The sequence below is a fragment of the Choloepus didactylus genome, chromosome 12 (genome assembly GCF_015220235.1).
Source record: "Choloepus didactylus isolate mChoDid1 chromosome 12, mChoDid1.pri, whole genome shotgun sequence".
Taxonomy (NCBI): domain Eukaryota; kingdom Metazoa; phylum Chordata; class Mammalia; order Pilosa; family Megalonychidae; genus Choloepus; species Choloepus didactylus.
Genome location: NC_051318.1, coordinates 36,471,035 through 36,493,542, shown reverse-complemented (window position 1 = coordinate 36,493,542; position 22,508 = coordinate 36,471,035). Strand labels below are relative to the sequence as shown.

The 22,508-nt window shown below is 41.8% G+C and overlaps 1 protein-coding gene across 1 annotated transcript in view; it reads left to right on the top strand.

Annotated features, from left to right (window-relative positions):
- Window positions 1-22,508, top strand: part of CLYBL (citramalyl-CoA lyase) — a 292,265-nt gene that overhangs the window by 172,551 nt on the left and 97,206 nt on the right.

Below are 22,508 nucleotides of genomic sequence, written 5' to 3'. Positions count from 1 at the left end.
TCCTTTCAATTTTTCCATATCTTTATGTTTTAAATATGTCTCCTATTGTTTTAAAAATTCTTACTGTCACTTTGACAATCTTTCTTCTAACTGGAACATCAATCCATTTATTTTTAATAAAATTACTGTTTTTTAAACACACCATTATATTTTGGGCTATTTTCCTTTCCTGTTCTGTTTCTTTTTCTCATCTTTCCTGCTTTTAAAAAAATATTTGGGAGAACCTAAGATGGCAGCTAGGAAAGACAGGGCAAAAAAAACACCTCCGTGAAAAATACTAGATAAAAGCCAGAGAGTCACCCCGAACACCAGTTCCAGCAATACACCAGCTGGACAAGGTCTGCTAAATCCACAGGGACCGTGCACTTGGTAAAACCGGGAGTCTGCGTTCTGAAATGAGTGACTGAACCTGCTGAATGTCCGGCAGCTAGGCCGCGGTGTGGGGAAACTGTGGGTTGGCGTTTGGAGGCTAACTAGTTCTTTTAAAAAAAAAAACCCAGGAGCGGCTGCAGATACGGCAGCGAGAACCACACAGTGAAGCGCGGTGGGAACGGCCTGTGTGAACGTCTCATTATCTGGCATGGAAGATAGCCTTTCATGGACCCACTCCTAATTGTCTCGGAGCAGGGAGGGCAGAGGTGAGCCAAAAGGAGAAAAAAACACACGCCTTGCAGCCATCTTCTCGGCGGGCTGGGAACACTCCTGCCCAGCTCTGGAGCCCCAGACCAGAGCCGCAACAAGGGACCCAGTGTGATGGGAAGTGTTTCGCGCAACACCATGCACACGCCACAATATCAGGTGTGGACAGTGGCCTTTTGCGCGCCCACAGTTGGTTGTCCCGGAGCTGGGAAGGCAGAGCTGAGCAAAAAGGGGGAGGTTAACACGCCTCATTCAGCCATCTTTACAGCATGCTGAGAATGTCCCTGCACGGCCTGGCGGCCCAGAGCTTCCTTTGAGGGACAGTGCGCACTTGTGACGTAGCACAGCCTTCCCTCAGCAGAGGCCCTGGAAGGGCAAGGCTAGGAAGAGAGACCCACTCAGAAATCCCAGGGACCCTATGCCAATACCAAGGACTTGTGTGTCAGCGGCAGAGACAATCTGTGGCAAGACTGAAATGAAGGTCTAAACTCTTAAAACAGCCTTAAATTTCCAGGAACACTTGGGAGGTTTGATTATTAAAGCTGCCCTCCCTCCCTAACCACTCAGACACACACCCCACATTCAGGGCGGACAGTACCAACAACACACCCAAACTTGGTGCCCCAATTGGACCCCCACAAGATTCAGACCCCCACTCACCACAAAGACAAAGTTGGGGAGAACTGACTTGAGGGGAATAGGTGACTTGCAGGTGCCATCTGCTGGTTAGTTAGAGAAAGTGTACGCCACCAAGCTATAGATCTGACAAATTAGAGATTGGGGTTTCAATAATCCTTCATATCCTAAAAGAACACTATCAAGTGAAGCAAATGCCAAGAGCCCAAAAACAACAGAAAATTTTAAAGCATATGAAAAAAACACACAATATGGATAACCCAAACCCAAACACCCAAATCAAAAGATCGAAGGACACACAATACTTGGAGCAATTAATCAAAGAACTAAAGACAAGCAATGAGAGCATGGCACAGAATATAAAGGACATGAAGAAGAGCATGGCACAGGATATAAAGGGCATGAAGAAGACCCTAGAAGAGCATAAAGAAGAAATTGCAAAAGTAAATTAAAAAAATAGATGACCTTATGGAAATACGAGAACTATTGACCAAATTAAAAAGATTCTGAATACTCATAATACAAGACTAGAGGAAGCTGAACAATGACTCAACGACCTCAAGAACCACAGAATGGAAAATGAAAGAACAAAAGAAAGAATGGGGAAAAAAATCGAAAAAATCGAAATGGATCTCAGGGATATGATAGATAAAATAAAACGTCCAAGTATAAGATTTATTGGTGTCCCAGAAGGGGAAGAGAAGGGTAAAGGTCTAGAAAGAGTATTCAAAGAAATTATTGGGGAAAACTTCCCAAACCTTCTACACAATATAAATACACAAAGCATAAATGCCCAGCGAACTCCAAACAGAATAAATCCAAATAAACCCACTCCAAGACATATTCTGATCAGACTCTCAAATACTGAAGAGAAGGAGCAAGTTCTGAAAGCAGCAAGAGAAAAGCAATTCACCACATACAACGGAAACAACATAAGACTAAGTAGTGACTACTCAGCGGCCACCATGGAGGCAAGAAGGCAGTGACATGACATATTTAAAATTCTGAGAGAGAAAAATTTCCAACCAAGAATACTTTATCCAGCGAAACTCTCCTTCAAATTTGAGGGAGAGCTTAAATTTTTCACAGACAAACAAATGCTGAGAGATTTTGCTAATAAAAGACCTGCCCTACTTCAGATACTAAAGGAACCCCTACCGACAGAGAAACAAAAAAAGGAGAGAAAGATATAGAGAAATTTGACAGACATATATAGAACATTACATCTCAGATCACCAGGATGCACATTCTTCTCTAGTGATCACAGAACTTTCTCCAGAATAGACCATAGGTTGGGACATACAACAAGCCTCAATAAATTAAAAAAAAATGAAATTATTCAAAGCACATTCTCCGACCACAATGGAATACAAATAGTAGTCAGTAACCATAAGAGACTTAGAAAATTCACAAACAACTGGAGGTTAAAAATGAGGGGGAGATGAAAACATTCCTGGATAATCAAAAGCTGAGGGACTTCATCACCAGTAGATCAGTCCTATAAGAAATGCTAAAGGGAATTATGCAGGCTGAAAGGAAGGGACACTAAACAATTGACTGAAACCACATGAAGAAATAAAGATTTCCAGTAAAGATCACATGGTAAATATCAATACCAATACTACTGTATTTTTGATTTGTAACTCCACTATTTACTTCCTATAGGATCTAAAATGCATAAAGTGTAATGATAAATCATTGGGTTTGGACCCAATGTTAAATATGTAATTTTTGACAAGAACTACATAAAGGTGGGGGAATGGAGGAGTATAGGAACATAGTTTATGTGTCCTATTGAAGTTAAGTTGGTATCAAAGAAAACAAGATTGTTATAGACTTAAGATGTTAAATTTAAGCCCCATGGTAAACACAAAGAAAGTATCAGAGAATATGATCATAGAGATGAAAAGTAGAGTATGGGTTACGAGAAGTGGGGGAAGGGGCAATGGGGAGTTAATAAGAAATCAGTGTAGGGTTTCTGTTCGGGGTGAAGGGAAATTTCTAGTAATGGATGGTGGGAAGGTGATGGTATTGCAACATTGTGAATGTGATTAATCCCACTAAATGGAATGTTTGGGAGGGGTTGGAATGGGAAGATTTATGCTGTAAATATGTTTCCACAATTGAAAAAAAAGTCTAAGTAGATAATGACAATTAAATGCCATAGATGATCCTGGATGAGATCTAAGAATAGAGGAGAAAAGGCTCAAATGGACACAATGGGGACATAAGGAAAAAAATGAAATATAGAATGTAAGCTTTATGTCTATGTTAAATTTCTTGAACTTCTTAACTACACTTAATGTGATTACATAAATGAATATTCTTGTTCAGAGGAAATGTATATGTGAATTATATTATTTGTTCAAAGGTGTGTGCAGCATGCTCTCATATGTTCAGAAGACAGAGCAATAAATGATGGATGATAGGGAGAGAGAGGGAGGGAGGGAAAGAAAGAAATAGTAAAGTGACAAAATATTAAAGTTGGTAGATCAGTGTGATGGTTGGGTTCATGTGTCGACTTGGCTACGTGGCCTGGCTGTCTGGTCAAGCGGGCACTGGCCTGACGATTGCTGTGAGGCTATTTGAGGCTGGTTGGTTTGTCGGATCATCAGTCAATTGACTGCAGCTGACTGATGACTCATCAAGGGGCGTGCTTCCACAGTGAGAGAATGCAATTGGCTGGATTTGGTCCGGGTGATCAGTTGGAGGCTTATAAGCCGGATGGTTAGAGAACCTGCACTTCTTCTTCAGCTGCTCCGTGAAGCTTTTCCTGGGGAGCTCGTCGAAGTTGCCAGTTCGTTTCCTGAGGAGTTCGTCAAAGTTGTCGGTTCATTTCCTGAGGAGTTCTTCAAAGTTGCCGGTTCATTTCCTGAGGATTTCGTCAAAGTTGTTGGTTCGTTTCCCGAGGAGTTCGTCAGACGTCTTCCTTGGAGTTGACAGCTTGTTGACGGCTCTGCAGAATTTGGACTTGTGCGCTCCCGCAGTTGCGTGAGTCACTTTTACAACTTGATAATAAGAGACATCTCTCATTGATTCCGTTTCCAAGGAGAACCCTAATTAATACAACTTGGTACCGAAAGTGGTTCTTGAGAAACGGAATCTTTTTTTTTTTTTTTAATTCAGTTTTATTGAAATATATTCATAAACCATAAAGTCATCCATGGTATACAATCAACTGTTCACAGTATGATCATATAGTTATGCGTTCATCACCACAATCTATTTCTGAACATTTTCCTTACATCAGAAAGAATCAGAATAAGAATAAAAAATAAAAGTGAAAAGAGAATACCCAAACCATCCCCCCATCCCACCCTATTTGTCATTTAGTTTTTACTCCCATTTTTCTACTGATTTTTTTTCAATTTTTTAACTTTGTTTATCAAAAAATTAAAAACAAACAGGCAAACAACAACCAAAAAAACCCCACAACATTTCAAACAAAGCAATGGATTAAGGAAAACAATAACATAAAATAACTACTTTGCTTCCAATATGCTCCTACCATACCCCAAGAAAATTAATAAACCATGTCCAAACAGGGGAGTAAGAAAAACAAATAATCTAAAATAACTACATTGCTTCCAACATGTTCCTACCATACCCCAAGAAAATTAACAACCCCTAAGCAAACAAAGGAATAAGAGAAAAAAAAAAACCTAAAATAACTCTATTGCTTCCAATATGATCTTACGATATCCAAGAAAGTTTACAAACCATAATCATTCCTGAGCATTCCCATAACATTGAGATTACCCTCCATAGTTTATCTGTTCTTATTAGATTATCATTCCCCCTCCACTAATTGGTATCTCCAGGTCCCCTACATTCTACAGTATAAAACATTGTACATTTTTCACAGAATTCACATTAGTGGTAACATACAATATCTCTCTTTTTGTGCCTGGCTTATTTTGCTCAGCATTATGTCTTTTTTTTTTTTTTTTTTTTTTAATCTTCATTTTATTGAGATATATTCATATACCACGCAGTCATACAAAACAAATCGTACTTTCGATTGTTCACAGTACCATTACATAGTTGTACATTCATCACCCAAATCAATCCCTGACACTTCATTAGCACACACACAAGAATAACAAGAATAATAATTAGAGTGAAAAAGAGCAATTGAAGTAAAAAAGAACACTGGGTACCTTTGTCCGTTTGTTTCCTTCCCCTATTTTTCTACTCATCCATCCATAAACTAGACAAAGTGGAGTGTGGTCCTTATGGCTTTCCCAATCCCCTTGTCACCCCTCATAAGCTACATTTTTATACAACTGTCTTCGAGATTCATGGGTTCTGGGTTGTAGTTTGATAGTTTCAGGTATCCACCACCAGCTACCCCAATTCTTTAGAACCTAAAAAGGGTTGTATAAAGTGTGCGTAAGAGTGCCCACCAGAGTGACCTCTCGGCTCCTTTTGCATTCTCTCTGCCACTGAAGCTTATTTCATTTCCTTTCACATCCCCCTTTTGGTCAAGAAGATGTTCTCCGTCCCACGATGCCAGGTCTACATTCCTCCCCGGGAGTCATATTCCACGTTGCCAGGGAGATTCACTCCCCTGGGTGTCTGATCCCACATAGGGGGGAGGGCAGTGATTTCACCTTTCAAGTTGGCTTAGCTAGAGAGACTGGGCCACATCTGAGCAACAAAGAGGCATTCGGGAGGAGGCTCTTAGGCACAACCATAGGGAGGCCTAGCCTCTCCTTTGCAGCAACCGTCTTCCCAAGGGTAAAACCTGTGGTAGAGGGCTCAACCCATCAAACCACCAGTCCCCTATGTCTGTGGTCATGTTAGCAACCATGGAGGTGGGGTAGGCGAATACCCCTGCCTTCTCCACAGGCTCCTCAAGGGGGCACTACATCTTTTTTTTTTTTCCTTGTTTTTCTTTTTTTTTTTTTTTTTAACTTTCCCTTCTTTTTTAAATCAACTGTATGAAAAAAAAAGTTAAAAAGAAAACAAACATACAATAAAAGAACATTTCAAAGAGACCATAACAAGGGAGTAAGAAAAAGACAACTAACCTAAGATAACTGCTTAACTTCCAACATGTTCCTGCTTTACCCCAAGAAAGTTACATAATATAGCAACATTTCTGTGAACTTGTTCCTACTATATCCATCAGAAATTAACAGACCATAATCATTTCTGGGCATCCCCAGAATGTTAAATAGCTTATCTGTTCTTCTTGGATTATTGTTCCCCCTTCCTTAATTGCTCTCTACTGCTAGTTCCCCTACATTCTACATTATAAACCATTTGTTTTACATTTTTCAAAGTTCACATTAGTGGTAGCATATAATATTTCTCTTTTTGTGCCTGGCTTATTTCGCTCAGCATTATGTCTTCAAGGTTCATCCATGTTGTCATATGTTTCACCAGATCGTTCCTTCTTACTGCCGCGTAGTATTCCATCGTGTGTATATACCACATTTTATTTATCCACTCATCTGTTGAAGGACATTTGGGTTGTTTCCATCTCTTGGCAATTGTGAATAATGCTGCTATGAACATTGGCGTGCAGATACCTGTTCGTGTCACTGCTTTCCGATCTTCCGGGTATATACCGAGAAGTGCGATCGCTGGATCGAATGGTAACTCTATATCTAGTTTTCTAAGGAACTGCCAGACTGACTTCCAGAGTGGCTGAACCATTATACAGTCCCACCAACAGTGAATAAGAGTTCCAATTTCTCCACATCCCCTCCAGCATTTGTAGTTTCCTGTTTGTTTAATGGCAGCCATTCTAACCGGTGTTAGATGGTATCTCATTGTGGTCTTAATTTGCATCTCTCTAATAGCTAGTGAAGCTGAACATTTTTTCATGTGTTTCTTGGCCATTTGTATTTCCTCTTCAGAGAACTGTCTTTTCATATCTTTTGCCCATTTTATAATTGGGCCGACTGTACTATTGTCATTGAGTTGTAGGATTTCTTTATATATGCAAGATATCAGTCTTTTGTCAGATACATGGTTTCCAAAATTTTTTTCCCATTGAGTTGGCTGCCTCTTTACCTTTTTGAGAAATTCCTTTGAAGTGCAGAAACTTCTAAGCTTGAGGAGTTCCCATTTATCTATTTTTTCTTTTGTTGCTTGTGCTTTGGGTGTAAAGTCTAGGAAGTGTCCGCCTAATACAAGGTCTTGAAGATGTTTTCCTACATTATCTTCAAGGAGTTTTATGGTACTTTCTTTTATATTGAGATCTTTGGTCCATTTTGAGTTAATTTTTGTGTAGGGGGTGAGGTAGGGGTCCTCTTTCATTCTTTTGGATATGGATATCCAACTCTCCCAGCCGCATTTGTTGAAAAGACCATTATGACTCAGTTCAGTGACTTTGGGGCCTTATCAAAGATCAGTTGGCCATAGATCTGAGGGTCTGTCTCCGAATTCTCAATTCGATTCCATTGATCTATATGTCTATCTTTGTGCCAGTACCATGCTGTTTTGGCAACTGTGGCTTTATAATAAGCTTCAAAGTCAGGGAGTGTAAGTCCTCCCACTTCGTTTTTCTTTTTTAGAGTGTCTTTAGCAATTCGAGGCATCTTCCCTTTCCAAATAAATTTGATAACTAGCTTTTCCAAGTCTGCAAAGTAGGCTGTTGGAATTTTGATTGGGATTGCATTGAATCTGTAGATGAGTTTGGGTAGAATTGACATCTTAATGACATTTAGTCTTCCTATCCATGAACATGGAATATTTTTCCATCTTTTAAGGTCCCCTTCTATTTCTTTTAGTAGAGTTATGTAGTTTTCTTTGTATAGGTCTTTTACATCTTTGGTTAAGTTTATTCCTAGGTACTTGATTTTTTTAGTTGCTATTGAAAATGGTATCTTTTTCTTGAGTGTCTCTTCAGTTTGTTCATTTCTAGCATACAGAAACATTACTGACTTATGTGCATTAATCTTGTATCCTGCTACTTTGCTAAATTTGTTTATTAGCTCTAGTAGCTGTATCGTCGATTTCTCAGGGTTTTCTAGATATAAGATCATATCATCTGCAAACAATGACAGTTTTACTTCTTCTTTTCCAATTTGGATGCCTTTTATTTCTTTGTCTTGCCGGATTGCCCTGGCTAGCACTTCCAGCACAATGTTGAATAACAGTGGTGATAGCGGGCATCCTTGTCTTGTTCCTGATCTTAGAGGGAAGGCTTTCAGTCTCTCACCATTGAGTACTATGCTGGCTGTGGGTTTTTCATATATGCTCTTTATCATGTTGAGGAAGTTTCCTTCAATTCCTACCTTTTGAAGTGTTTTTATCAAAAAGGGATGTTGGATTTTGTCAAATGCTTTTTCAGCATCTATTGAGATGATCAATTGATTTTTCCCTTTTGACTTGTTAATGTGTTGTAATACATGGATTGATTTTCTTATGTTGAACCATCTTGCATGCCTGGAATAAACCCTACTTGGTCATGGCGTATGATTTTTTTAATGTGTGTTTGGATTCGATTTGCAAGTATTTTGTTGAGGATTTTTGCATCTATATTCATTAGGGAGATTGGCCGGTAGTTTTCCTTTTTTGTAACATCTTTGCCTGGTTTTGGTATTAGATTGATGTTAGCTTCATAAAATGAGTTAGGTAGTGTTCCATTTTCTTCAATGTTTTGAAAGAGTTTGAGTAAGATTGGTGTCAGTTCTTTCTGGAAAGTTTGGTAGAATTCCCCTGTGAAGCCATCTGGCCCTGGGCATTTATTTGTGGGAAGATTTTTGATGACTGATTGGATCTCTTTGCTTGTGATGGGTTGGTTGAGGTCTTCTATTTCTTCTCTGGTCAGTCTAGGTTGTTCATATGTTTCCAGGAAATTGTCCATTTCCTCTACATTATCCAGTTTGTTGCCATACAGTTGTTCATAGTATCCTCTTATAATTTTTTTAATTTCTTCAGGATCTGCAGTTATGTCACCTTTTTCATTCATTATTTTGTTTATATGGGTCTTCTCTCTTTTTGATTTTGTCAGTCTAGCTAGGGGCTTGTCAATCTTGTTGATCTTCTCGAAGAACCAACTTTTGGTGATATTTATCCTCTCTATTGTTTTTTGTTCTCTATGTCATTTATTTCTGCTTTAATCCTTGTTATTTCTTTTCTTGTACTTGGTTTAGGATTGGTTTGCTGTTCATTTTCTAGCTTCTTCAGTTGATCCATTAGTTCTTTGATTTTGGCTCTTTCTTCCTTTTTAATATATGCGTTTAGTGCTATAAATTTCCCCCTTAGCACTGCTTTTGCTGCATCCCATAGGTTTTGGTATGTTGTGTTCTCATTTTCATTCGTCTCTATATATTTAGCAATTTCTCTTGCTATTTCTTCTTTAACCCACTGATTGTTTAGGAGTGTGTTGTTTAACCTCCAGGTATTTGTGAATTTTCTAAGTCTCTGATGGTTATTGACTTCTAATTGTATTCCATTGTGGTCAGAGTATGTGCTTTGAATAATTTCAATCTTTTTAAATTTATTGAGGCTTGTTTTATGTCCCAGCATATGATCTATTCTGGAGAAAGTTCCATGAGCACTAGAAAAGTATGTGTATCCTGGTGATTTGGGATGTAATGTCCTGTATATGTATGTTAAATCTAATTCATTTATCAGATTGTTTAGGTTTTCAATTTCCTTTTTGGTCTTCTGTCTGGTTGATCTATCTATAGGAGAGAGTGATGTGTTGAAGTCTCCCACAATTATTGTGGAAACATCAATTGCTTCCTTTAGTTTTGCCAGTGTTTCTCTCATGTATTTTGTGGCACCTTGATTGGGTGCATAGACATTTACGATTGTTATTTCTTCTTGCTGAATTGCCCCTTTTATTAGTACGTAGTGGCCTTCTTTGTCTCTCAAAACATCCCTGCATTTGAAGTCTGTTTTATCTGAGATTAATATTGCTACACGTGCTTTCTTTTGGCTGTAGCTTGCATGAAATATTTTTTCCATCCTTTCACTTTCAGTTTCTTTGTGTCCCTGTGTCTAAGATGAGTCTCTTGTATGCAACATATTGATGGTTCATTTTTTTTGATCCATTCTGCGAATCTATATCTTTTAATTGGGGAGTTTAATCCATTTACATTCAGCGTTATAACCGTGAAGGTATTTCTTGAGTCAGCCATCTTATCCTTTGGTTTATGTTTGCCATATTTTTCCCCTCTCTCTATTAATATCCTTTATTGTACCCATACCGAATCTCTTTAGTACTGAACCTTTCTCCAAGTCTCTCTGTCCTTTCTTTGTTTCTCTGTCTGTAGGGCTCCCTTTAGTATCTCCAGTAGGGCAGGTCTCTTGTTAGCAAATTCTCTCAGCATTTGTTTGTGTGTGAAAAATTTAAGCTCTCCCTCAAATTTGAAGGAGAGCTTTGCTGGATAAAGTATTCTTGGCTGGAAATTTTTCTCACTCAGAATTTTAAATGTATCGTGCCACTGCCTTCTTGCCTCCATGGTGGCTGCTGAGTACTCACTACTTAGTCTTATGCTGTTTCCTTTGTATGTGGTGAATTGCTTTTCTCTTGCTGCTTTCAGAACTTGCTCCTTCTCTTCTGTGTTTGATAGTGTGATCAGTATATGTCTCGGAGTGGGTTTATTTGGATTTATTCTATTTGGAGTTCGCTGAGCATTTATGATTTGTGTATTTATGTTGTTTAGAAGATTTGGGAAGTTTTCCCCAACAATTTCTTTAAATACTCTTCCTAGACCTTTACCCTTTTCTTCCCCTTCTGGGACACCAATGAGTCTTATATTTGGACGTTTCATATTATCTATCATATCCCTGAGGTCCATTTTGATTTTTTCAATTTTTTTCCCCATTCTTTCTTTTATGCTTTCATTTTCCATTCTGTCATCTTCGAGGTCACTGATTCGTTGTTCAACTTCCTCTAGTCTTGTACTATGAGTGTCCAGAATCTTTTTAATATGGTCAACAGTTTCTTTAATTTCCATAAGATCATCCATTTTTTTATTGAGTCTTGCAATGTCTTCTTTATGCTCTTCTAGGGTCTTCTTGATTTCCTTCATATCCCGTACTATGGTCTCATTGTTCATCTTTAGTTCTTTGAGTAGCTGCTCTAGGTGTTGTGTCTCTTCTGGTCTTTTGATTTGGGTGCTTGGGCTTGGGTTATCCATATCGTCTGGTTTTTTCATATGCTTTATAATTTTTTGTTGTTTTTGGCCTCGTGGCATTTGCTGAACTTGATAGGGTTCTTTTAGGATTTGTAGACCAATTGAAGTCCTTATCTCTAATTTATCAGATCTACAGCTTCGTGGAGTACACTTTCTCTAACTAACCAGCAGGTGGCGTCCACGAGCCACCTGTTCTCCACAAGCCAGTTCTCCCCTGCTTAGCCTTTTTGGTGAGTGGGAGAGTGAGTCTTGTGGGGTCCAATTGGTGTACCAAGCTTGCGTGTGTATTTGGTGTTGCCTGCCCTGTATATGGGGCGTGTTTCTGGGCAGTCAGGGAGTGGGGGGTGGCTCTAACAATCAAATCTCCCTGGTGATCCTAGAGTTTTAAAGCTGCTGCAATAGTCTAATCCTTCAGTTCAGTCCTGCCACAGTTTGTCTCTGCCACTGACCCACAAGTCCTTGGTATTGGCTTATAGCTCCTGAGACTTGCAAGTGGGCCCCTCTTCCAGGCCTTGCACCCTGGGTCCTCTGTTGAGGGATGACTGTGCTATGTCACAGGTGAGTGCCGTCCCCCCAGGGCAGTTCTGGGCTGCTGGGCTGTGTAGGGAGACTCCCAGTCTGCTGAAATGATGGCTGAATGGGGCTTTGTTAATTCACACTGCTCTACCTTCCCAACTCTGGGACAATCAGCTGAGGTTGCAGGGAAGGCTAATGTCCATGCCCAGTTTTGTGGTGTGTGCCTGTTATTTGAAGCACTTCCGTCACACTGGGTTGTCTGGGGCAGTTCTGGGCTATGGGGCTGGGGATGGGCAGGAGTGTTTCCTGTCCACAAGGATGATGGCTGTGAGCGGACACCCCCCTTTTGTTGGGAAGTTGTGGTGTTTAGTGAGTTTTCTCAGCCATTGGATTATTGCGTTTTGTCTCAGAGCTCTCCTAGTTCTGCTCTTGACTTGACCTGCCCAAATAGCAAGTCTTTGAAGCTTTCTGTATTGGGCTTCTTAGAGTAATTGTTTTAGAAAAAGAAAAAAGGATTAAAAAAAAAACAAAAACAAAAACAAAACAAAACAAAACAAAAAAAAACGGGCCCTCCTCAGAGATCTAATGGGTTATTGAAATGCTAAGAGACAAAGCAACCAGGGCCATTAAGGAAAGGTCCACAGGGCAGAGAGATCAGCTTTTCTTCAGGATTTGCATATGCGCCTCAGGGCCCTTCCCCTTTCTATGTTCACCAGAACTCCAAAAATCCTCTGCTTTTATTTTGGAGTTTTTCGTGTTGTTTTTTTTCTATGCCTGTCTCCTCTCTGCTGGGCTGGCTGCTCTCAGAGTCTCTGGTGTCTGGTCTCAGTCTATCTATGGTTGGAGTTTGAATCAGTAGAATGAGTTTCCGATAAGGGCTGCCACTGCAGTTCTCCCTTCTCCTTCCCGGAGCTGACAGCCCCTCCTCCCCCGGGACTGAGCCTGGCAGGGAAGGGCGCGGGTCCCCTGGCCGCAAAATCTTACAGATTTCGCTGATCTCAGCAGTTCCACGTTTTCATGAGTGTTGTATGAAGTATGCCCAAAGTCAGATTGCTCTGTGGTGTCCAGTCCACGCAGTTCCTGGCTTTCTACCTACTTTCCTGGAGGAGTAACTAAAACATACAGCTCACCAGTCTGCCATCTTGCCCCGCCTCCCCCGAGAAACGGAATCTTAAAATGGGCTTTTACAACTTGTTTTCTGCTCTGATTAGATTCAGAGGCACTAATGACTCTATTTCCAATAATGAAGAGGGTACTAATAGTCCATGGCAGGAGTTGGCAAAGGAAATACGCAAAATAGCACCATTTGGTTCTCCTAATTGTGGTCTAGTACGAAGCGAGGCTCTGGGTGACAGCGTTTTCGACATTTTCACGGAGTTTTGCTGTATTAAGAGGTATAATGATGTTGGCTGGCTGCTCTTAGATACTTTGGATACAGTTGTAAGAGAAAGGGATGAGCTAAAGGCTTCAAATTCAAAACTTGAATGCCGTATGACAGATGTAAAGGGTTCCATCTGTGCCCTGAAAGAAAATCTTATTTCCTGTGCCCGCAGACTGGAGGATTCTGAAAATCAGACGCAGTGTCTTATTGTGCGAGTAGCACATTTACAGCGTAAACTAAAATCTCAACCTCTCAGGGTGTCTGCTGTTAAAGTAAAGGCATTGATTGGAAAGGAATGGGACCCGGAAACTTGGAATGGGGACATATGGATTGATAATAATGACAGTGAGGACATTGGAACCCTGGATTCTGCTGGGTCATTGTTAGATTTACCTGTAGAGGGCTGTCCTGGGGAAACAGCTTCTCTGCCTCCAGTCTGCCCTAAGGAGCCTGCCACACAACTCCCACCTAAGGAGATTAACCGTTCAATGCCTGCTAATCTTGTAATCACCTCCCCTGAGGAAGCAGCCCTCACTCTTTTGTCTGGAGAGATTAATCCTGTTTTAAGAGATGAAAATGCAACACAGTGCCCTGAGGTGAATGGCTTGAGAGATAATTCTAACTCTCTTCATGACCCACTCCCACCACCAGTTTTTGCTTCAAGACCTATAACTAGGCTCAAGTCCCAACAAGCCCCAAAGGGTGAGGTACAAAGTGTGACCCATGAGGAAGTACGCTATACTCCAAAAGAACTGTATGAGTTTTCCAACTTATACAGACAGAAACCAGGGGAATATGTGTGAGAATGGATATTGAGAGTGTGGGATAATGGTGGAAGGAATATAAGGTTGGATCAGGCTGAATTTACTGATATGGGCCCACTAAGCAGAGATTCTGCATTCAATGTCGTAGCTCGAGGGGTTAGAAAGGGTGTTAACAGTTTGTTTGGGTGGCTGGCTGAAACATGGATCAAAAGGTGGCCGGCATTACCAGAGGTTGAAATGCCAGAACTGCCCTGGTATAATGTGGAGGAGGGGATTCAAAGGCTTAGAGAGATTGGAATGTTAGAGTGGATTTATCATGGAAAACTTGCTCACACAGCCCTGGAATGTCCAGAGGACACACGTTTTACCAGGACTGTAAGGAATAAATTTGTGAAACTAGCTCCATCATCCCTGAAGAGCTCTGTAGTCGCCCTTCTCTGTAGGTCAGATATTACTGTAGGAACTGCTGCCACTGAACTGGAATCCTTAAACACAATGGAGATAATCGGGTCCCGAGTCAGCAGAAGCCAAGTGGCTGCAGTTAATCGCCACAGACAAGGTGGACAGGGCTACCATAATGGAAAACAGGCTCAAAGCAGCAATCAAAATAATATGACTCGCAGAGACTTAATGGCGTTGGCTAGTGGATCATGGAGTACCAAGTAGTAAAATAGATGGGCAGTCGACTAAATTCTTGTTTGAACTATATAAGCAGAAGAATTCTAGGCCACGTGAACAAAAATCTCCCTTGAATTACAAAAACAGAGAGTTACGGCCCCTTAATCAATTCCCAGACTTGAGACAGTTTACAGATCCAGAGCCTCTTGAATGAAGGGAAGGCCGGGTACCCTTGGAGAAGGACCCTGTCACACTGCCAAAAATTTACACTGTTAATCTTCCTTCCAGCCTTCCCCAGGGGGACCTACGGCCTTTTAACAGGGTGACTGTGCATTGGGGAAAAGGAAATGATCAGATATTTCATGGATTATTAGACACTGGGTCAGAAGTGACATTAATTCCCGGAGACCCAAAACGTCACTCTGGTCCACCAGTCAGAGTTGGGGCTTATGGAGGTCAGATGATTGATGGAGTTTTAGCCCAGGTCCATCTCACAGTGGGTCCAGTGGGTCCCCGGACCCATTCTGTGGTTATTTCCCCAGTGCCGGAATGCATAATTGGAATAGACATACTCAGCAACTGGCAGAATCCTCACATTGGTTCCCTGACTCCTGGAGTGAGGGCTATTATGGTGGGAAAGGCCAAGTGGAAGCCACTAGAGTTGCCTCTGCCTAGCAAAGTAGTGAACCAGAAGCAATACCGGATTCCTGGAGGGATTGCAGAGATTAATGCCACTCTTAAGGACTTGAATGATGCAGGGGTGGTGATTCCCCCCACATCCCCATTCAACTCTCCTATTTGGCCTGTGCAGAAAACAGATGGGTCTTGGAGGATGACTGTGGATTATCGTAAGCTTAACCAGGTGGTGACTCCAATTGCAGCTGCTGTCCCAGATGTGGTATCATTGCTTGAGCAAATCAACACATCCCCTGGTACCTGGTATGCAGCTATTTATCTGGTAAATGCTTTTTTCTCAATTGCTGTCAGCAAGGACCACCAGAAACAGTTTGCATTTAGCTGGCAAGGCCAGCAGTTTACATTCACCGTGCTACCTCAGGGTTATATCAACTCTCCAGCCCTATGTCATAATATTGTCTGCAGGGATCTTGATCATTTCTCCCTCCCACAAGACATCACACTGGTCCATTATATTGATGATATCATGTTGATTGGACCTAGTGAGCAAGAAGTAGCAACTACTCTAGATTTGTTGGTAAGGTATTTGCGTGGCAGAGGATGGGAGATAAATCCAACAAAAATACAGGGGCCTTCCACCTCAGTAAAATTTCTAGGTGTTCAGTGGTGTGGGGCCTGTCGAGATATTCCTTCTAAGGTGAAGGATAAGCTGCTGCATCTGGCCCCTCCTACAACCAAAAAAGAGGCATAACGTTTAGTTGGCCTCTTTGGGTTTTGGAGACAACATATTCCTCATTTAGGTGTGCTACTCCGGCCCATTTACCGAGTGACTAGAAAAGCTTCTAGTTTTGAGTGGGGACCGGAGCAAGATGAGGCTCTGCAGCAGGTCCAGGCTGCTGTGCAAGCTGCTCTGCCGCTTGGACCATATGATCCAGCTGATCCAATGGTGCTGGAAGTGTCAGTGGCAAATAGAGATGCTGTTTGGAGCCTTTGGCAGGCTCCTATAGGAGAATCACAATGCAGGCACTTAGGATTTTGGAGTAAAGCTTTACCATCTTCTGCAGATAACTACTCTCCATTTGAGAAACAACTGTTGGCCTGCTACTGGGCCTTAGTAGAGACAGAACGCTTAACCATGGGCCACCAAGTTACCATGAGACCTGAGTTGCCTATCATGAGCTGGGTATTCTCTGACCCACCAAGCCATAAAGTTGGGCGTGCACAGCAGCACTCCATCATAAAATGGAAATGGTATATACGAGATAGAGCTCAAGCAGGTCCTGAAGGTACAAGTAAGTTACATGAGGAAGTGGCCCAAATGCCCATGGCCCCCACTCCTTCCACCTTACCTTCTCTTTCCCAGCCCACAGCTATGGCATCTTGGGGAGTTCCTTACAGTCAGTTGACTGAGGAAGAGAAGACTCGGGCCTGGTTTACAGATGGTTCTGCACGATATGCAGGTACCACCCAAAAGTGGACAGCTGCAGCACTGCAGCCCCTTTCTGGGATATCCCTGAAGGACAGTGGTGAGGGGAAATCCTCCCAGTGGGCGGAACTTCGAGCAGTGCACCTGGTTGTTCACTTTGCTTGGAAGGAGAACTGGCCAGAGGTGCGTTTGTATACTGATTCCTGGGCTGTTGCTAATGGTTTGGCTGGATGGTCAGGGACTTGGAAGGAACATGATTGGAAGACTGGTGACAAAGAAGTCTGGGGAAGGGGTATGTGGATAGACCTTTCTGAGTGGGCAAACAACATGAAGATATTTGTGTCCCATGTGAATGCTCACCAGAGGGTGACTTCAGCAGAAGAAGGTTTTAATAACCAAGTGGATAAAAGACCCGTTTGGTGGATACCAATCAGCCTCTTTCCCCAGCAACTCCTGTCATTGCCTAATGGGCTCATGAACAAAGTGGCCATGGTAGTAGGGATGGAGGTTATGCATGGGCTCAGCAACATGGACTTCCACTCACCAAGGCTGACCTGGCCACAGCCACTGCTGAGTGTCCAATTTGCCAGCAGCAGAGACCCACACTCAGTCCCCGATATGGCACCATTCCTCGGGGTGATCAGCCTGCTACCTGGTGGCAGGTTGATTACATCGGACCACTTCCATCATGGAAAGGGCAGCGATTTGTTCTTACTGGAATAGACACATACTCCGGATATGGGTTTGCCTTCCCTGCACAACATGCTTCTGCCAAAACTACGATACGTGGAGTTACAGAATGCCTCATCCACCGTCATGGTATTCCACACAGCATTGCTTCGGACCAAGGAACCCACTTCACAGCAAATGAAGTGAGGGGATGGGCACATGCTCATGGAATTCTGTGGTCTTACCATGTTCGCCATCATCCAGAAGCAGCTGGGTTGATAGAACGGTGGAATGGCCTATTGAAGACTCAATTACGGCGCCAACTAGGTGGCAATACCTTGCAGGGCTGGGGCAGTGTTCTCCAGGAGGCTGTGTATGCTCTGAATCAGCGTCCACTCTATGGTGCTGTTTCTCCCATAGCCAGGATTCATGGGTCCAGGAATCAAGGGGTGGAAACAGGAGTAGCACCACTCACTATCACTCCTAGTGATCCACTAGGGAAATTTTTGCTTCCTGTCCCTGCAAGTTTAAGCTCTGCTGGTTTACAAGTCTTGGTTCCAAAAGGAGGAGTGCTTCCACCAGGAAACACAACAATAATCCCATTGAACTGGAAGTTAAGGCTGCCACCTGGCCACTTTGGGCTTCTTATGCCTCTGAATCAACAGGCAAGTAAGGGGATTACTGTACTGGCTGGGGTGATTGATCCTGACTATCAAGGGGAAATAGCACTATAACTACACAATGGAAGTAAAGAAGAGTTTTCCTGGCATACAGGAGATCCCCTGGGGCGTCTCTTAGTACTACCATGCCCCGTGATTCAAGTCAATGGAAAACTGCAACAACCCAATCCAGGCAGGACTACCAATGGCCAAGAAACTTCAGGAATGAAGCTTTGGGTCACCCCACCAGGCAAAGAACCATGGCCAGCTGAAGTGCTTGCTGAGGGTAAAGGGAACATGGAATGGGTAGTGGAAGAAGGTCGTGATAAATATGAACTATGGCCACGTGACCAGTTACAGAAACGAGGACTATGATGATATGAATATTTCCTCCTCGTTTTGTGATGATTATGTTTGTATTTGTCTGTGAAGAAAATATTTTTGCTTTCTTCTCTGTCTTATCCCCTTATCATATGGCATAAGCTGTAACGTTCATTTTGAAGATATGGTTTTAGGTGATGTGTACGACTGCCAAGTTGACAAGGGGTGGACTGTGATGGTTGGGTTCATGTGTCGACTTGGCTACGTGGCCTGGCTGTCTGGTCAAGCGGGCACTGGCCTGACGATTGCTGTGAGGCTATTTGAGGCTGGTTGGTTTGTCGGATCATCAGTCAATTGACTGCAGCTGACTGATGACTCATCAAGGGGCGTGCTTCCACAGTGAGAGAATGCAATTGGCTGGATTTGGTCCGGGTGATCAGTTGGAGGCTTATAAGCCGGATGGTTAGAGAACCTGCACTTCTTCTTCAGCTGCTCCGTGAAGCTTTTCCTGGGGAGCTCGTCGAAGTTGCCGGTTCATTTCCTGAGGAGTTCTTCAAAGTTGCCGGTTCGTTTCTTGAGGAGTTCGTCAAAGTTGTTGGTTCGTTTCCCGAGGAGTTCGTCAGACGTCTTCCTTGGAGTTGACAGCTTGTTGACGGCTCTGCAGAATTTGGACTCGTGCGCTCCCGCAGTTGCGTGAGTCACTTTTACAACTTGATAATAAGAGACATCTCTCATTGATTCCGTTTCCAAGGAGAACCCTAATACAATCAGGGTATTGGTAGAGAGGGGTTGGGGTATGCTGGGGTTCTATGTATGGGGTTTGTATTATTTTAGCAACTGTTCCTATAAATTTGAATTTATTTCAAAAAAAATAAAATAAAATAATGAAAGTTTTCCCACATAGAAGGCTTTTATATGGTTTATCTCCACTTTGAGTTCCATTGTATTGGCTTTGCCACTTCAATGGCATTCATATGATTTACTTCTAGTGTGAATCTGCTTATGTTGATTAAGAGATGACTGTTCACTGAAAAAAAAAAATTATTTGACATTTTCATTTGTTTGTTTTCTTAATACATTTTTTCTCTCCTGGTTTAAAAGTTATAACTTTATTTATAGTTTTTATTGATTACTCTTGAAATGTTACCAAGCATACTTAACAAAGCCTAAAATTAATCTGTATGTTAATTTCTTCCTGTACAACATGAGAATCTTTGAAAACTTTAAATCCTGTCATCTTCCTTGTGATTTATGTGCTCTTTTTGCTTAGTATTTTAGTTATCTCTTTTTAATCACGCACATATTATATAATATATATACATTATTTATTTGATTAATTTATGTATTTTACCACTTTCTTTACTCATTCCTTCTTGTAACTCAGACCTTCTTTCCAGGATCATCTTTCTCTCTCCTTAAGCACATTGTTCAGAATTTTCCTGTAGTGAAAGTTTGTTGATGGTAAACTCTCACGGTTTTTGTTTATTTCAAAATGTCTTCATTGTTTGGCTCAGTACACAAATCTAGGTTGACAGTTATTTTCTTTCAGAACTTTGAAGATACTATTTCGTTGCCTTCTTTTTACTATTATTGCTATTGAAGAATCTATTGTGAGTCTAAAATTTAGACTATGTGTCCATTTTCTTTGGCTGCTTTTAAGATCTTTTTATATTTGGTGTACCAAAGTTTTACTAATGTGTGACTAGGTATGGATTTATTCCTTCCTCTCTCCTTCCCTCCTTCCATTACTTTTCTTCCTTTTTTCCTTGGTATAAGTTGTGCTTCCTATATTTGGGATTCATGCCTGTGGTGGTTTGACATTGAATGTACCCCAGAAAAGCATGTTCTTAAAGTTATTCCTTTCCTGTGGGTGTGGACCCATTTTAAGTAGGACCTTTTGATGAGGCTATTCAGTTAAGGTATGACCCACCTCATTCAGGATGGGTCTTAATCCTATTGCTGGAGTTATTTATAAATGGAATGCATACAGAGAGAGAGAAATTCAAGGAGGCAAGAAGCTGAAAGCCACGAAACCCAGAAGAGAAGGGAAAGACCAGTAGCACCGCCATGTGCCTTGCCACTTGGCTGAGGAGCCAAGGATCACTAATAGCCAGTCTTTGGGGAGCAAGCATGCCTGGATTTAGACATTTTTCTCAGCTTCAAATTGTAAGCTAATAAATTCCCATTGTTTAAGCTAACCCATTTCATAGTGTCTGCTTTAAGCAGCCTAGGAAACTGAAACAGATTTTGGTACCAGAAGAGTGTGGAATACTGCTATTGCAAATACCGGAAATGTGGAAATGGCTTTGAAATTGGGTAATGGGTAGATGCTGGAAGAATTGTGAGCTGTTTGATAGACAAGGCTTACATTGCTTTGAAGAGACCGTTGGTGGAAATATGGACGTTAAAGGTACTTCTGATGAGGCCTTAGAAGGAAATAATGATTGTGTTATTGAAAACTGGAAGAAAGGCAATCCTTGTTTTAAAGTGGCAGAGAACTTGGCAAAATTGAGTTCTGAAGTTGGATAGAAGGTAGAAATCGAAAGTGATGAACTTGGATATTTAACTGAGGTGATTTCTAAGCTAACTGTGGAAAGTGCTGCCTGGTTTCTCTTTGCATCTTATAGTGAAATGAGGGAGGAAAGGACTAAGCCAAGAATTGAACACACAGGTAAAAAGAAACAGGTAATTGATGATTTGGAAAATTCTGAGATTCTGGAAAGTAGTCTCGAGAAAATAGTGCTCCATGGGAGGGTTTACCTGAACATGGAACCAGTTAGTAATTTCTATGGAAGTCAAGATTGGAGATGCAGTTATCCAGGAAGGATTTTTGGAAAGTTGTTTTGTCTGATGGTTTGGACCCCTATGTACTATGTGAAAAACCAACAAGTTTTTTGCAAAATCTGTATGAACAGAACCACTAGCAGCCTGGACTAAAAGGGACAGAAAAGGGACAGATTGAAGGAAAAATGACTTCAAGAGAAGACTCATGGAAACTGAGGTCTGGATCAAACACATCTTCTTGGACCAAGAGAGCAGGCCCACCCATGTATGTGAAAAGGGTGAGTCTGCCCTGACACTTGGAGAGTGTGAGCCTTATACACCGTTTTCAAGGAAGAGTGCTGCCATCCCACTGTTCTCTGAGGCTGGAGACTGTTCCCTGGGGTTTTTGGAGAGTCTGGCTGCCACCCCAATGTCCTGAGAACGTGGAGCATATTACCTGGGGATTGTGGAGAATCTGGCCACCACCCCAGTGTTCTGAGAGGGTGGAGGCTGTGCCCTGGGGGTTGCAGAGAGTCCAGCTATTACCCCAGTGCTTGGAGAGAGTAGAGCCTTCACATCAGTGTTGGGAGAGAGCATGGCTGCTGCATATGTGTTTAGGAGGATTTGGGCTGCCGCTTCATCAGTACTGGAGGACAAAAATCATTCCATAGATGACTCTTGGACCTTGAAATCTAATGGGGTATGCCCTACTGGGTTTTGAAATTATTTGGTGTCTGTGACCCCTGTTTTCCTTCCAATTTCTCCCTATGGAAATTGGACTCTTTATCCCATGACTGTCTTTCCATTGTATATTAGAAGTAGATAACTTGTTCTCTAGGTTTCACAGATCCAGAGATGGAGGGGAATTGTGCCCCAGGACGGAGCACACCTATAACCAATTTTGATGAGACTTTGTGCTAAGCATTGTTACTGAAATGACATAAGGCTTTAGGGATATGGTGAAGGAATGAATATACTTTGCATTTAGAAAGAACATGTCTTTTGGTGGCCCAGATGATGGAGTGTGGTTGTTTGAGGCTGAATGTACCCCAGAAAAACATGTTCTTAAAGTTATTCCATTCCTGTGGGTATAAATCCATTGTAAGTAGGGCCCTTTTGATGAGGCTACTTCAGTTAAGGTATGACCCACCTCGTTCAGAATGGGTCTTAATCCTACTTTTGGAGTCCTTTATAAATAGAATGACTACAGAGAGAAAGAAAGAGAGAGAAGGTCATGGAAGCAAGAAGCTGAAAGTAACAAAACCTGGAAGAGAAGGGAGAAGGCAAATGCCACCATGTGGCGGAGGAGCCAAGGATCGCCAGCAGCTGGTCTTTGGGAAGAAATCATTGCCTTGATGATACCTTGATTTGGAC